A 14,352-nucleotide genomic window follows, 5' to 3' on the forward strand; every position below is an offset into this window, starting at 1 on the left:
AATCTTCATGTAATTAGAGTTGGGAGCTTGAAATTAGCCTTCATCTTGATAGAATCATGATTGGAACCCTTTTAGGGCTCCAAAATGGCCTAAGGAAGCAGCTCTCTCAACTAAAAACCCCTAAAATTGTTTTTATAGTTGAGATGAGTTTTTGGCTAAGTATATGCCTGGAACGACGTTCCGGAAGGTGGAACGACGTTCCTAAAGGTGGAACGACGTTCCTAAAAGTGGAACGACATTTCGGATAGTTGAACCACATTCCTGAAACCCTCCAGAAAGTCTGAAAACTTTCTGACTTCGATTTCCCATTTTCAAGTGCTGCGGAATGACGTTCGGGCCATTTCGAACGCCATTCCTGCTTGAAACTTGGCTTTTTAACCCCAAAATTTCACTTGATTCATTCCTCATGTCAAAGTATTGAATCTCATGCATAAATATGATCTTTTGGACCACTTTTATCCCGAAATGACCATATACCACAAACCGCTCACTAATCATCACAAATTGTATTGAAACACCACGAATGTAGGGAGATATTACGAAGATAACTATGTATATTTTGAGCAATATCAACTTCCTCCCCCTCAGATTCTAAGACAGTCTCCTCCAATTTTGGAAAAGAATCATCAGAATCTGATTCACCATTATTAGGCCCATGCTCAGGAGTACTTGTCTCAGCTTCTATCAGAATATCAGATTGCACTAGCACATCATATGCATTCTCAGAAGAGATACGCATGTTATACATCATTTATGTAGCAATCTAATCATCAGAGTTCACATCAGAAAGATGGAATGAATCAAACAGTTCAACATAGTCAAACTGCCATTGATAACCTTTACCGGCCAGAATAGGAGCATGTCTTTGAATATAAATTTCAATACGTTCTTCAAAACACCGAGAGTCAAGATTGAATACCCTTTTACACGCATTTTCGTAACCCAAAAATCTCCCTGTAACTGCCTTTGGATTGAATTTACCCCCAGTATCCCGAATCATAATGGCACAAGGAGCACCAAATGGTTCAAGATGCTTGATGTTCAGTTTTATTTTAAGCAGTGGCTTATAGCTTGTCTTGTCATGTCGTTTGACAACAAGTACTCTATTCATCGTGTAGCGTGCCTTAGAAACTGCTTCACTCCAGAAAGTAACAGGTAATTCAGGGTCAGCCAACATTGTCCTACAGTCTCAATTAGAGTTATATTCTTTCTTTCAGCAACACCATTCATTTGTGGAGTATAAGGAGAACTAAACTGTTGATGAATGCCTTTTTCATTACAGAGGTCTTCCATCTTCTGATTCTTAAACTCGGTCTCATGGTCAGTATGGATTCTTCTTACCTTCAACATGTATAGAGTCTCAATTCTTGTGATTCGCAGTTTGATTTGGTCAAAGGTATCAGCTTTACTTTTCAACATTACTACCCACGTAAAACGTGGGTACTCATTAGTAACCACCAAGCAGTAAGAGTTTCCAGTGATACTCTTCTTGTTTATTGGACCAAAAAGATCCATATGAAGAAGCTCAAGAGGAGTATCAATGGAATGATGTATCTTGACTTTGTGAGGCTTATTTGTTTGCTTTGCTTTCTTACACAGCAGACACCCTTCTGAAACATGAAAACCTTTACCATTTACTCCTTCAACCAAGTTGTTGTAAACTAAATGGTTCATCTTCCTGAAGCTTAGATGACCCATCCGTTTATGTCATGGGACAGATTCTTGCTCAGTAGCTTTGGACATAAAGGCTTGATGCCCTGTAGCTGATTTGACGTAAGCCTTTGACATATCCAGAATATATAGGTCTTAACTTTATGGTGCTGTCATAAGAATCATCTCTTCCTAAATCTTGTAATCTTTTCTCATAATATAATACTGATGTTCATCGAATAAAACTTTATGCCTTTTATCACACACTTGAGAAACTGAAAGCAGGTTATTCGTCATCTCCTTAACATAGCTGACTTTATCAATACTAATCGAGGAATTTGAAATCATTCCTTGAGTAGTAATAAAACCACCCTGATCACCTGTGCATGAAACTGGTCCTCCTTTAATTAGTTTTACATCTTAAAGAAAGACATGTTTCCTGTCATGTGTCGGGATGCTTCACTATCAATAATCCAGGTATTGGTGTGTGGACTGTAGGTGACCTGCATAGAAATAGTAAACAATTAGTTTGATTAGGATACCCATGCCTTGTCAGCAATGAGTTTCCCGTCGACACCAACTATGTGACGCCCCGTACTAAATCATCATGTACGGACCATCATCAACAGGATCATTACAAGGTTAAGTACTATATGCGTTTTCAAAACAGAGTTTACATTCATAATAAAAGTGACGTCATAACATACGTCAATTGTTTTACAAATCAAAAGTATGCTTCGCTAAGTAGAAGCATTAAATAAGTGTACGTGACCATAATGGTCGTTACATAACATAAATTCATAAGTAAAAAGTTTGAATGCAACATAAGTAGTCATGCGATAACAACTCTAGGCAGCGGGTTCTACAGCACGACTAGTAAGATAGCGGAAGCGACTTCAAGCACCTGAGAAAATACATGCTTAAAAAGGTCAACACAAAGGTTGGTGAGCTATAGTTTAAGTATAACAGTAATGTAAGTAGGCCACGAGATTTCAGTGCTACAACGAGCGTTTCAAAAGTATGTAAAAGTATATGCTTAACCGTGGGCACCCGGTAACTAACTTAACGTTTAATGTACCCCCTTAAAGTGCACTTGGCAAGTGCGTATAACCTCGAAGTATTAAACACTCGTTAAATGCTAGCGCTACTAGCCCGAGTGGGGATGTCAAACCCTATGGATCCATATCTAAGATTCGCGTTCACGGTTCAAAAACCAATGATTAAACGTTACCGAGCTAAAGGGAATGTTTCTGCCGTTATATAACCCACACATATATAAAGTTTAAGTACTCGTGCCTAGTATGTAAAACATAAAATCCGCATGTATTCTCAGTTCCCAAAATAAGTTAAAGTAAAAAGGGAATGCTATAACTCACAATGATTAGTAGTAATGGTAAGGTAGTAGTCGGAAAGTGGTGTGCAAGTAACGGTCCAAACGTCCTCAACCTAAGTCAAATAGCACTAAGTCAATAAGTCGTCTCAAAAGGTTTACAAGTACGTAATTAAGGTCATAAGGGTCATCATCAATCATTATTAAACAAAAGGTAACAAGTAAGACTCGTTTATGAAAGTCGTTTAAAACAAAGGCTGACTTCGGTCAGTCACCACGGCCTCTACCCTTACTGAATTAAGGTGAGACCAGTGGTCATGGCTCCGTCTATGAGTCCCTTAAGTGTGGTAAAATTTACAGAAGCAAACTCGTCTTGGTTTGACCGTGGCGACGGTCTAAGTGCGAGTAGGTCAGAAATTTCTGCACAACGTTAAAGGACATGGTAACGATCGGAGGGCCATAAATCCTAAACCGTAACTCGGATTAAGACGAGTCCTATATGAAAAGTTATCTACTCGAAAAGTTCTATCTAAAAATCAAGGTTAGAACAGCCCAGGTCTACTGGTCTGTTCCAGAAGCATCAGGTCAGTGGGTTTTGGACAGAACAGTGGGTTTTGGAGAGTTCCGGTTGTCTCGGTGCTTGATGTTCATCACGGTTCTCATTCTTGATGCGTATAGCTTCAAGTGTACAACTCGTTGATGTGTTAACATCATTTTGACCAACGTTTGTCCATCATAACTCAAGTGCAAGTGTTGTAAGTGTTTGATGAACCAAGGTTACATGTAAGTTTATGAACAAGTTCATGAACACTAAGAAAGATCACAACCAAGTGTTGGATCCATGATACTTGCACCAAAGTGTAAGCTCTTGTTGGTTTCATGTCCTTGTTCAAATGTGTAGTAAGCAACTAACAATAAGAAGTAAATAAAAATGAAATGATAAGCCTAAACCAACCATGAAGGTGGTATTCTAGTAACATACAACAAACAAGAACACAAGTAACAATTATAAAGATTATAAACTTTAAATCTTTTGAAACAAAATATGTAGAACATAACTAGATAGATTATGTTCTTGGATGTTCTTGATAATACAAGATATTATGAAGAATCAAAACTAAGAAGTTTGATCTTGTAACATGAAAGTAAGTAAGTAAACAACTTAGTATCTTACAAGTAATTAACTTTAAACAAGAACAAGTAACAAAAGTTTTAACAACAAAGATTGATGATGATTATGTGATGTAGAAATCAGTTTTTACCAACAAAGAAAAGAAGAAAAGAAGTTGTTACTTACAAGAAAGAAAGAAGAACTTGAGAGAAAGATAAGAGAAAAGATGAAGCAAGTGTGTGTGTGTATATGAGAAATGAGTGAGCAAGTGAGAGTAATGAAGGAAAATGAAATCAAAACTCCACTAAATGGGGTACATGGATTCGGCATTCAGCTGAATTGGGAGGGGGAGGACAAAGTTCTTTGGTTATTAGGGTGTTAAAGCTTCAAAAGTTGGTTAAAGAGTGGTTATACATGGGGATTATGGCATGACTAGATTCCAAATGTTCAAACCAACTAGTTACAAGTCCTAAGTAATACTTACACTTTGAAAGAGTGGGCTAAAGGTCCATTAATAAATGTAGGGTGGGCTTACACAAGTCCATTAACACTAAAAGGCCCAAGTTTGCAAGTAGTTAGCAAGTAATCCAATAAAAGTCCAACTTAAGCCCAAGTAACTAACTAATAGCTTTAGTTAATTAAAATGATTAATAAAATTAATCATGAATGTAAATAATATCTTAAAATATTATTCGTGCAAGTTCCGGGTGTCACAAAGACGTTTCGGGCATTTAAAGTTCAAGTACGGGCAATCAAAGCAATATGTAAATGTAATAACATACATTCGTTTAATCACACGTATTAATAATAATAATTATTAATAAATAACGTTGGTAAAACCAGGGTCGTTACATTACCCACCTGTTAAAGAAAATTTCGTCCCGAAATTTAAGCTGAAGTAGATGGAGGAGTCGGGAAAAGATGAGGATATTTCCGCATCATTTGATCCTCTCGCTCCCAAGTAAACTCAGGTCCTCGTTTGGCATTCCATCGTACTCGTACAATCGGAATCTTGTTGCGTTTCAAAGTTTTGATCTCACGATCCATAATCTCAACAGGTTCCTCCACAAAGTGGAGTTTGTCATCAATAGTAAGTTCTTCCAAAGGTATGATGAGTTCGGGTGCAGCAAGACACTTCTTCAAGTTTGACACATGGAAGGTAGGATGAACTGAGCTCAATTGTGCTGGAAGATCAAGACGATAAGCAACGGGTCCAACACGTTCCAAAATTTCGAAAGGACCAATGTATCGTGGGTTCAACTTTCCACGTTTTCCAAAACGGATCACACCTTTCCAAGGTGCAACCTTCAACATTACACGATCACCAACATTAAATTCAAAGTCTTTCCGTTTAAGATCGGCATAGCTCTTTTGGCGATCACGGGCAGTCTTAAGTCTAGCTTGAATCTGAGCAATCTTCTCCGTCGTTTCGTGGACTACCTCGGGTCCGGTGATTTGCTTTTCGCCTACTTCGGCCCAACAAATAGGAGATCGGCACTTACGACCATACAATGCTTCAAAAGGTGCAGCATTAATGCTAGAGTGATAACTGTTGTTGTACGAGAATTCGGCGAGTGGCAAATGCCTTTCCCAGGCCTTTCCAAAATCAATGACACATGCACGCAGCATGTCCTCCAAGGTCTGAATCGTTCGTTCACTTTGCCCGTCAGTCTGAGGATGATAAGCAGTACTCATGTCAAGACGAGTTCCCATGGCTTCTTGCAAAGAACGCCAAAATCTGGAAGCAAAACGGGGATCGCGATCGGAGATGATTGATAAAGGTACACCATGACGAGATACAACCTCTTTGATGTACAGCTGAGCAAGTCTTTCCATTGTATCAGTTTCCTTCATCGCTAGGAAGTGTGCAGATTTGGTGAGGCGGTCAACAATAACCCAAATAGTATCGCATCCGCCCACCGTCTTCGGCAGCTTAGTAATGAAATCCATTGTGATCCTTTCCCACTTCCATTGTGGGATTTCCGGCTGTTGAAGTAACCCAGAAGGTCTCTGATGCTCGGCTTTAACCTTCGAGCAAGTCAAACACTTACCAACATAAGTCGCAACGTCCTTCTTAAGATTCGGCCACCAATACTGTTCTTTAAGGTCGTGGTACATCTTACCTGCACCGGGGTGAATCGAATATCTCGATTTGTGTGCTTCATCAAGTATCAGGCTTCGTAGATCTCCATAGTAAGGTACCCAAATTCTTCCGGCATAACATCGGAGTCCAGACTCCCTAACCTCGAATCGAGAGACAAGTATGTTTAAATGCTCGTGAGATATGTTCTCCTCCTTGAGAGCCTCAACTTGGGCTACTCTGATCTGGTTGTTGAGGTTCGAATGGATGGTGATGTTCAGAGCCCTAACACGGAGAGGTGCCGTCCTCTCCTTTCGGCTTAAAGCGTCAGCTACAACATTGGCCTTGCCAGGGTGATAACGGAGTTCACAATCGTAGTCGTTGAGCGTCTCGATCCATCGACGCTGTCTCATATTCAATTGCTTCTGATCGAAGATGTGCTGGAGACTCTTGTGATCGGTGAAGATAGTGCTCTTAGTTCCATACAAATAATGTCTCCACAATTTGAGTGCAAAGACAACGGCTCCAAGTTCAAGATCATGTGTAGTGTAGTTCCGCTCGTGAATCTTCAATTGGCGGGAGGCATAGGCAATAACCTTTGATCGTTGCATCAGTACACAACCAAAACCACTCTTCGATGCATCGCAATAAACAACAAAGTCGTCACTGCCTTCAGGAAGTGATAGGATAGGTGCGGAGGTTAACTTCTTCTTCAAAGTTTGGAATGCTGATTCGTGTGTGGGTTCCCAAATGAACTTCTTGCCCTTGTGAGTCAGTGCGGTCAAAGGACGCGCAATCAGAGAAAATCCTTCTATAAACCTTCGATAATAACCGGCGAGACCTAGAAATTGGCGAATATGCGTTGGAGTAGTGGGGGTCTCCCACTTGCTGATGGCTTCAATCTTGGCGGGATCAACTTTGATACCCTGGTCGCTCACAACATGACCCAAAAACTGTACTTCCTTCAACCAAAATTCGCACTTGGAGAATTTGGCGTAAAGTTGCTCTTGTCTTAAGAGTTCAAGCACTAGCCGAAGGTGTTGCTCATGTTCTTCTTCGCTCTTAGAGTAGATGAGGATATCATCTATGAAGACGATAACAAACTTATCCAAGTAAGGCTTGCAGACACGATTCATGAGATCCATGAACACGGCAGGTGCATTTGTCAAACCGAATGGCATCACGAGGAACTCATAATGACCATAACGGGTCCTGAATGCAGTTTTCATCACGTCACTTTCCTTCACCCTCAGCTGGTGATATCCGGATCGCAAATCGATCTTTGAATAAACGCTCGATCCTTGTAGTTGATCAAAAAGATCATCAATTCGTGGAAGAGGATATCGATTCTTGATAGTCAATTTGTTGAGTTCACGGTAGTCGATACACATACGGAAGGATCCATCCTTCTTCTTTACAAACAACACAGGTGCGCCCCAAGGCGAGAAGCTTGGTTGGATAAACCCTCGATCTAATAGCTCTTGTAGTTGACTCTGTAATTCTTGCATCTCGGAAGGTGCGAGTCTATAAGGTGCGCGAGCTACAGGTGCAGCTCCTGGCACTAAGTCAATCTGAAACTCTACTGCTCTCTGCGGCGGTAATCCAGGCAATTCCTCTGGGAAGACATCAGAAAATTCGTTCACAATTCGTACGTCGTTCACGTTCTTCACCTCAGTTTCTACCGCTTTCACATGTGCTAGGACAGCAAAGCGTCCCTTCTTCATAATCTTTTGCGCTTTCACGCAACTAATGAGGTTCAACTTCGAGGTACATCTCTCTCCATAGATAACCAGTGGTTCGCCATCTCCTTGTGGTATGCGAAGTGCTTTATCTCCACAGATAACATCGGCCTTTATCTTGCTCAACCAATCCATTCCGACGATCGCGTCAAAACTTCCCAGTTTGATAGGTATCAAATCAATTTCGAAATCTGCACCAGCTATGTTGATAATAGCTCCACGACTAATATGGTCAACCTTTTCAAGTTTTCCATTGGCGACCTCGACAAGCATACTTTCCTTCAAAGGAACTAACGACCAATCTAACTTATCACAAAAATGTCTACACACATAGCTCCTATCGGCACCAGTATCAAATAGGACAGAAGCTAAAAGATTGTTGATCTTGAATATACCTGTCACCAAGTCGGGGTTGTCGCGAGCGTCTCTTGCATTAACATTGAAGGCTCTAGCACGTGGTGGTCCGCCATCCTTACGCTTGTTAGGACACTCGTTTCTGAAATGGCCCGTCTTTCCACACTCATAACACTTCTTAGGCCCATTGTTGTTGTGGTTTGGCTTCACATTCAAAGTGGTAACCTTGCAATCCTTGCCAACATGTCCAGATCGTTGGCACTTCTCACAGATAACATTGCAATACCCAGTGTGGTGCTTGTAGCACCTATTGCATTGTGGTAAGGTTCCTTTGTAGTTCGGATTGGTGCGGTTGTTGTTGTTGGGGTTGGTGTTGTTGTTGTGCATGTTGTTGTTTTGCCTGAACCCTTCATGTCGTTTTGCCGGGTTTTGATCATAGTTCCTACCCCTGTTGTTGTTGTGGTTGTTGTCCCATTTCCTCTTTTCACCACTAACAGTTTCAAACTTAGCCTTCTCCGGCTCGTCAAGGATGATTTGATTCAAGAGAGTATGCGCCATGCGCATTGCTTCGGGAACACTTGGTGGCTTGGATGAGGTAACATTACCCTTGATGGACTTAGGAAGTCCCGAGAAGTATTTCTCCAAACGCTTAAATTCGGGGGTGACCATGGTTGGACACATAAGAGCCAATTCCAAAAACCTACGGTTGTAGCTGTTAAGGTCGTTCCCTACGGTCTTCAATTGCATAAATTCGATTTCCATCTTTTGAATCTCGGTTCTCGGACAGTATTCCTCGATCATAGCACATTTAAATTCTTCCCAAGGCGTAGCATACGCCTCATCAATTCCTTTCGCTTGGGCCATGGTATTCCACCATGTGAGCGCGCCATCAGACAGCGTGCAAGATGCAAATTTCGTTTTGTTAGCCTCAGAACAATTGCTAACCCTGAATACCGATTCCAACTTTTCGAACCATCTGGTGAGACCGACGGGTCCCTCAGTGCCACTGAAGTAGTGTGGCTTGCAGTTTTGGAATTCCTTGTAAGTACACCCATCTCGGACGACAGGTGGATTGACAGGCGGTGGTGGTGGAACTTGGGGTTGTCTGTCAGCTAGTGCAGCAGCGACACGTTCGTTAATCATGTCCTCAATCTGGGCGGCGGTAGGTGTGGTTCTTCCGTTGGCCATGATGTTCTATACAAACATTTTGACTCAAGTCAAAATCCATTATGCAAATAATAATAATATAGTATATAACAACCAACATGAAAACAGCACAACACATGTTGATTAAGTAATGCAAGCATATATAAGTACCACAAAACCATGATATGATAACGTAAGTAGAACACTTGCGCACAAAGTAACAACACAAATTCCATTCATTAATGATAATAAGTTCATACATTACAATAAGTTCGTACATTACATAAGTGAAATATGAAATTACAAAAAGAGATTACAATACAGAATCTAGTACAAAGTCCTACGGCGATGGTGGGTACAAGATGTCCAAAACATGAGTCATCTGCTCCTCGAGCTCAGTAACTCGAGTCTGGAGAATCTCAATCTCCCGCCTCATTTCCTCATTAGAGGAAGATGGTGGGGCAGGTGGTGCTGGCGGTGCAGGTGGAGCCGGTGGTGCTGAAGTGGATGGTCTGGCTCTGGGTGGAGACGGTAATATCAGTGGGTCGGCGGGGTACGGCACCAGCCGTTTACGAGCAGTGATCCTACGACGCCGACCATAAGCGTCAGTGACAGTACGACCAGGAATTATGCCAGCGAAGCGATACCGCTTCTTCGGCGGGGTAGAAGGTGCCTGAATCGGTCGGTCAGCGGGATCCTCCTCATCACTGGAGTCGTCAGATGAGGTGTCGTCTGAAGAAGCATCGGTGGAAGAACCGTCGTCTGAATCATGCGGTGGTGGCGCGGGTGGCTCAACGTATCCGAAAGCGGCCAACATCTGTCGGTGTCGGCCTGGCGTAATCACGGCTAAGCGGCCGTCGGCAGTGCGTCGGCAAGGTGTGCGCCAGTGGTTACGGAAGGGACCTTCCCCGAACTCCGCGGGGATCTCCATGCCACCAATGCGAGCCAGTTGCCTCAGGGGTCTGGAAGAAGACGCCGGGATAGGCACACTAGAGCTAGCTCCAGAACTAGAGGCGCCGGGGTCGCCAGCGGGTGTCGGGGCCGGAATGTCGGCAGCGGCAGCAGCAGCAACAGGTGCAGCAGTGGGAGGAACAACGGGGCCTGAGCCGCTCGGGATGTCAGTAGGTGGTACGTCCGACATCTGAACAAGGAAAAATAAATTTTCCATGTCAGTATGTCATAAAGCAAGCAAATAATAGGCCAACAGTTTAAATCATGTATAACAATAAGTAGCATGGCAATATCAGTAATCGTACGAAACTAGCATGCAATCGAAAGCAAGTAATAGCATGCAGTAGTGAAATCACGTAGTAGCATACGGCATATAGCAGTAACAGTAAGCAGCAGCATGTAGTAAGTTCAGCGGAAACAAGTAAACTAACAAGTTGTAGATTAGCCCTATTAGTGAATCCTACTCGGGTCGGTCTTAGACTCACTAATGCATCCTAATTCCCTACAACCAATGCTCTGATACCAAATGTGACGCCCCGTACTAAATCATCATGTACGGACCATCATCAACAGGATCATTACAAGGTTAAGTACTATATGCGTTTTCAAAACAGAGTTTACATTCATAATAAAAGTGACGTCATAACATACGTCAATTGTTTTACAAATCAAAAGTATGCTTCGCTAAGTAGAAGCATTAAATAAGTGTACGTGACCATAATGGTCGTTACATAACATAAATTCATAAGTAAAAAGTTTGAATGCAACATAAGTAGTCATGCGATAACAACTCTAGGCAGCGGGTTCTACAGCACGACTAGTAAGATAGCGGAAGCGACTTCAAGCACCTGAGAAAATACATGCTTAAAAAGGTCAACACAAAGGTTGGTGAGCTATAGTTTAAGTATAACAGTAATGTAAGTAGGCCACGAGATTTCAGTGCTACAACGAGCGTTTCAAAAGTATGTAAAAGTATATGCTTAACCGTGGGTACCCGGTAACTAACTTAACGTTTAATGTACCCCCTTAAAGTGCACTTGGCAAGTGCGTATAACCTCGAAGTATTAAACACTCGTTAAATGCTAGCGCTACTAGCCCGAGTGGGGATGTCAAACCCTATGGATCCATATCTAAGATTCGCGTTCACGGTTCAAAAACCAATGATTAAACGTTACCGAGCTAAAGGGAATGTTTCTGCCGTTATATAACCCACACATATATAAAGTTTAAGTACTCGTGCCTAGTATGTAAAACATAAAATCCGCATGTATTCTCAGTTCCCAAAATAAGTTAAAGTAAAAAGGGAATGCTATAACTCACAATGATTAGTAGTAATGGTAAGGTAGTAGTCGGAAAGTGGTGTGCAAGTAACGGTCCAAACGTCCTCAACCTAAGTCAAATAGCACTAAGTCAATAAGTCGTCTCAAAAGGTTTACAAGTACGTAATTAAGGTCATAAGGGTCATCATCAATCATTATTAAACAAAAGGTAACAAGTAAGACTCGTTTATGAAAGTCGTTTAAAACAAAGGCTGACTTCGGTCAGTCACCACGGCCTCTACCCTTACTGAATTAAGGTGAGACCAGTGGTCATGGCTCCGTCTATGAGTCCCTTAAGTGTGGTAAAATTTACAGAAGCAAACTCGTCTTGGTTTGACCGTGGCGACGGTCTAAGTGCGAGTAGGTCAGAAATTTCTGCACAACGTTAAAGGACATGGTAACGATCGGAGGGCCATAAATCCTAAACCGTAACTCGGATTAAGACGAGTCCTATATGAAAAGTTATCTACTCGAAAAGTTCTATCTAAAAATCAAGGTTAGAACAGCCCAGGTCTACTGGTCTGTTCCAGAAGCATCAGGTCAGTGGGTTTTCGACAGAACAGTGGGTTTTGGAGAGTTCCGGTTGTCTCGGTGCTTGATGTTCATCACGGTTCTCATTCTTGATGCGTATAGCTTCAAGTGTACAACTCGTTGATGTGTTAACATCATTTTGACCAACGTTTGTCCATCATAACTCAAGTGCAAGTGTTGTAAGTGTTTGATGAACCAAGGTTACATGTAAGTTTATGAACAAGTTCATGAACACTAAGAAAGATCACAACCAAGTGTTGGATCCATGATACTTGCACCAAAGTGTAAGCTCTTGTTGGTTTCATGTCCTTGTTCAAATGTGTAGTAAGCAACTAACAATAAGAAGTAAATAAAAATGAAATGATAAGCCTAAACCAACCATGAAGGTGGTATTCTAGTAACATACAACAAACAAGAACACAAGTAACAATTATAAAGATTATAAACTTTAAATCTTTTGAAACAAAATATGTAGAACATAACTAGATAGATTATGTTCTTGGATGTTCTTGATAATACAAGATATTATGAAGAATCAAAACTAAGAAGTTTGATCTTGTAACATGAAAGTAAGTAAGTAAACAACTTAGTATCTTACAAGTAATTAACTTTAAACAAGAACAAGTAACAAAAGTTTTAACAACAAAGATTGATGATGATTATGTGATGTAGAAATCAGTTTTTACCAACAAAGAAAAGAAGAAAAGAAGTTGTTACTTACAAGAAAGAAAGAAGAACTTGAGAGAAAGATAAGAGAAAAGATGAAGCAAGTGTGTGTGTGTATATGAGAAATGAGTGAGCAAGTGAGAGTAATGAAGGAAAATGAAATCAAAACTCCACTAAATGGGGTACATGGATTCGGCATTCAGCTGAATTGGGAGGGGGAGGACAAAGTTCTTTGGTTATTAGGGTGTTAAAGCTTCAAAAGTTGGTTAAAGAGTGGTTATACATGGGGATTATGGCATGACTAGATTCCAAATGTTCAAACCAACTAGTTACAAGTCCTAAGTAATACTTACACTTTGAAAGAGTGGGCTAAAGGTCCATTAATAAATGTAGGGTGGGCTTACACAAGTCCATTAACACTAAAAGGCCCAAGTTTGCAAGTAGTTAGCAAGTAATCCAATAAAAGTCCAACTTAAGCCCAAGTAACTAACTAATAGCTTTAGTTAATTAAAATGATTAATAAAATTAATCATGAATGTAAATAATATCTTAAAATATTATTCGTGCAAGTTCCGGGTGTCACAAAGACGTTTCGGGCATTTAAAGTTCAAGTACGGGCAATCAAAGCAATATGTAAATGTAATAACATACATTCGTTTAATCACACGTATTAATAATAATAATTATTAATAAATAACGTTGGTAAAACCAGGGTCGTTACAAACTACCTTTTCATCCCCCATTTGTTCCTTCACACCCTCAGCAGTTCCTGAACTGCTAGCACCATTTACCTCCCCTTTTGTTTTCCACATTTGATTTTTATGTAAAAGTTTCTTAAAATAATCGTTATTCTGACCAACCTTAAAATCATTTGTTGATTTAGATGGATGTGGAGGAATCACTTATTTTTCAGACTTACTAGAAGTAGATTTAGAAGACATTTGACTCTTTTGAGGAGAAACTAATACGCTTTTTCGAAAAACATTTTGATGGACTCAATTCAATTCTCCTACGGGGTGCTGTAAACTTCTAGAACAATTAAAAGCCCTATGACTTCCCATCCGTGAAATCACGTATGTGTTTCTAAGTCATTCCCCTGGTAGTTCGATTCAAACCTAGGGTTATGTCTATTCAGGGATATAGGTCTTTGAGATCTAGGTGGGGACCTATTTGTCACAGGTGTTCTAGCAGGTGTTTTAACCGGAGACCTTCTAGCAGGAGGAACATACTTTGGTGGTGTATTACATGGGGGTTTCAAGAAGTCCTCCTCCTCATAATTAGGGCCCTTAACAAATTTAATCGGGCATCTATTCTTAATTCTGATTGGTCTCTGATTCAAAGGGTTCTTTAAAATAGTAATGGGCTCGGGATCCGTTTTTCCATTACCCTCTATGCTTTGCTCATCCCCATTCACAACCTCTCCTACCACTAACTTAGGAGTCTCAGTCTTAACTACCTCTTTCCCCTTGTCTCTT

The sequence above is a fragment of the Rutidosis leptorrhynchoides genome, chromosome 5, assembly GCF_046630445.1.
Source record: "Rutidosis leptorrhynchoides isolate AG116_Rl617_1_P2 chromosome 5, CSIRO_AGI_Rlap_v1, whole genome shotgun sequence".
Lineage (NCBI taxonomy): Eukaryota > Viridiplantae > Streptophyta > Magnoliopsida > Asterales > Asteraceae > Rutidosis > Rutidosis leptorrhynchoides.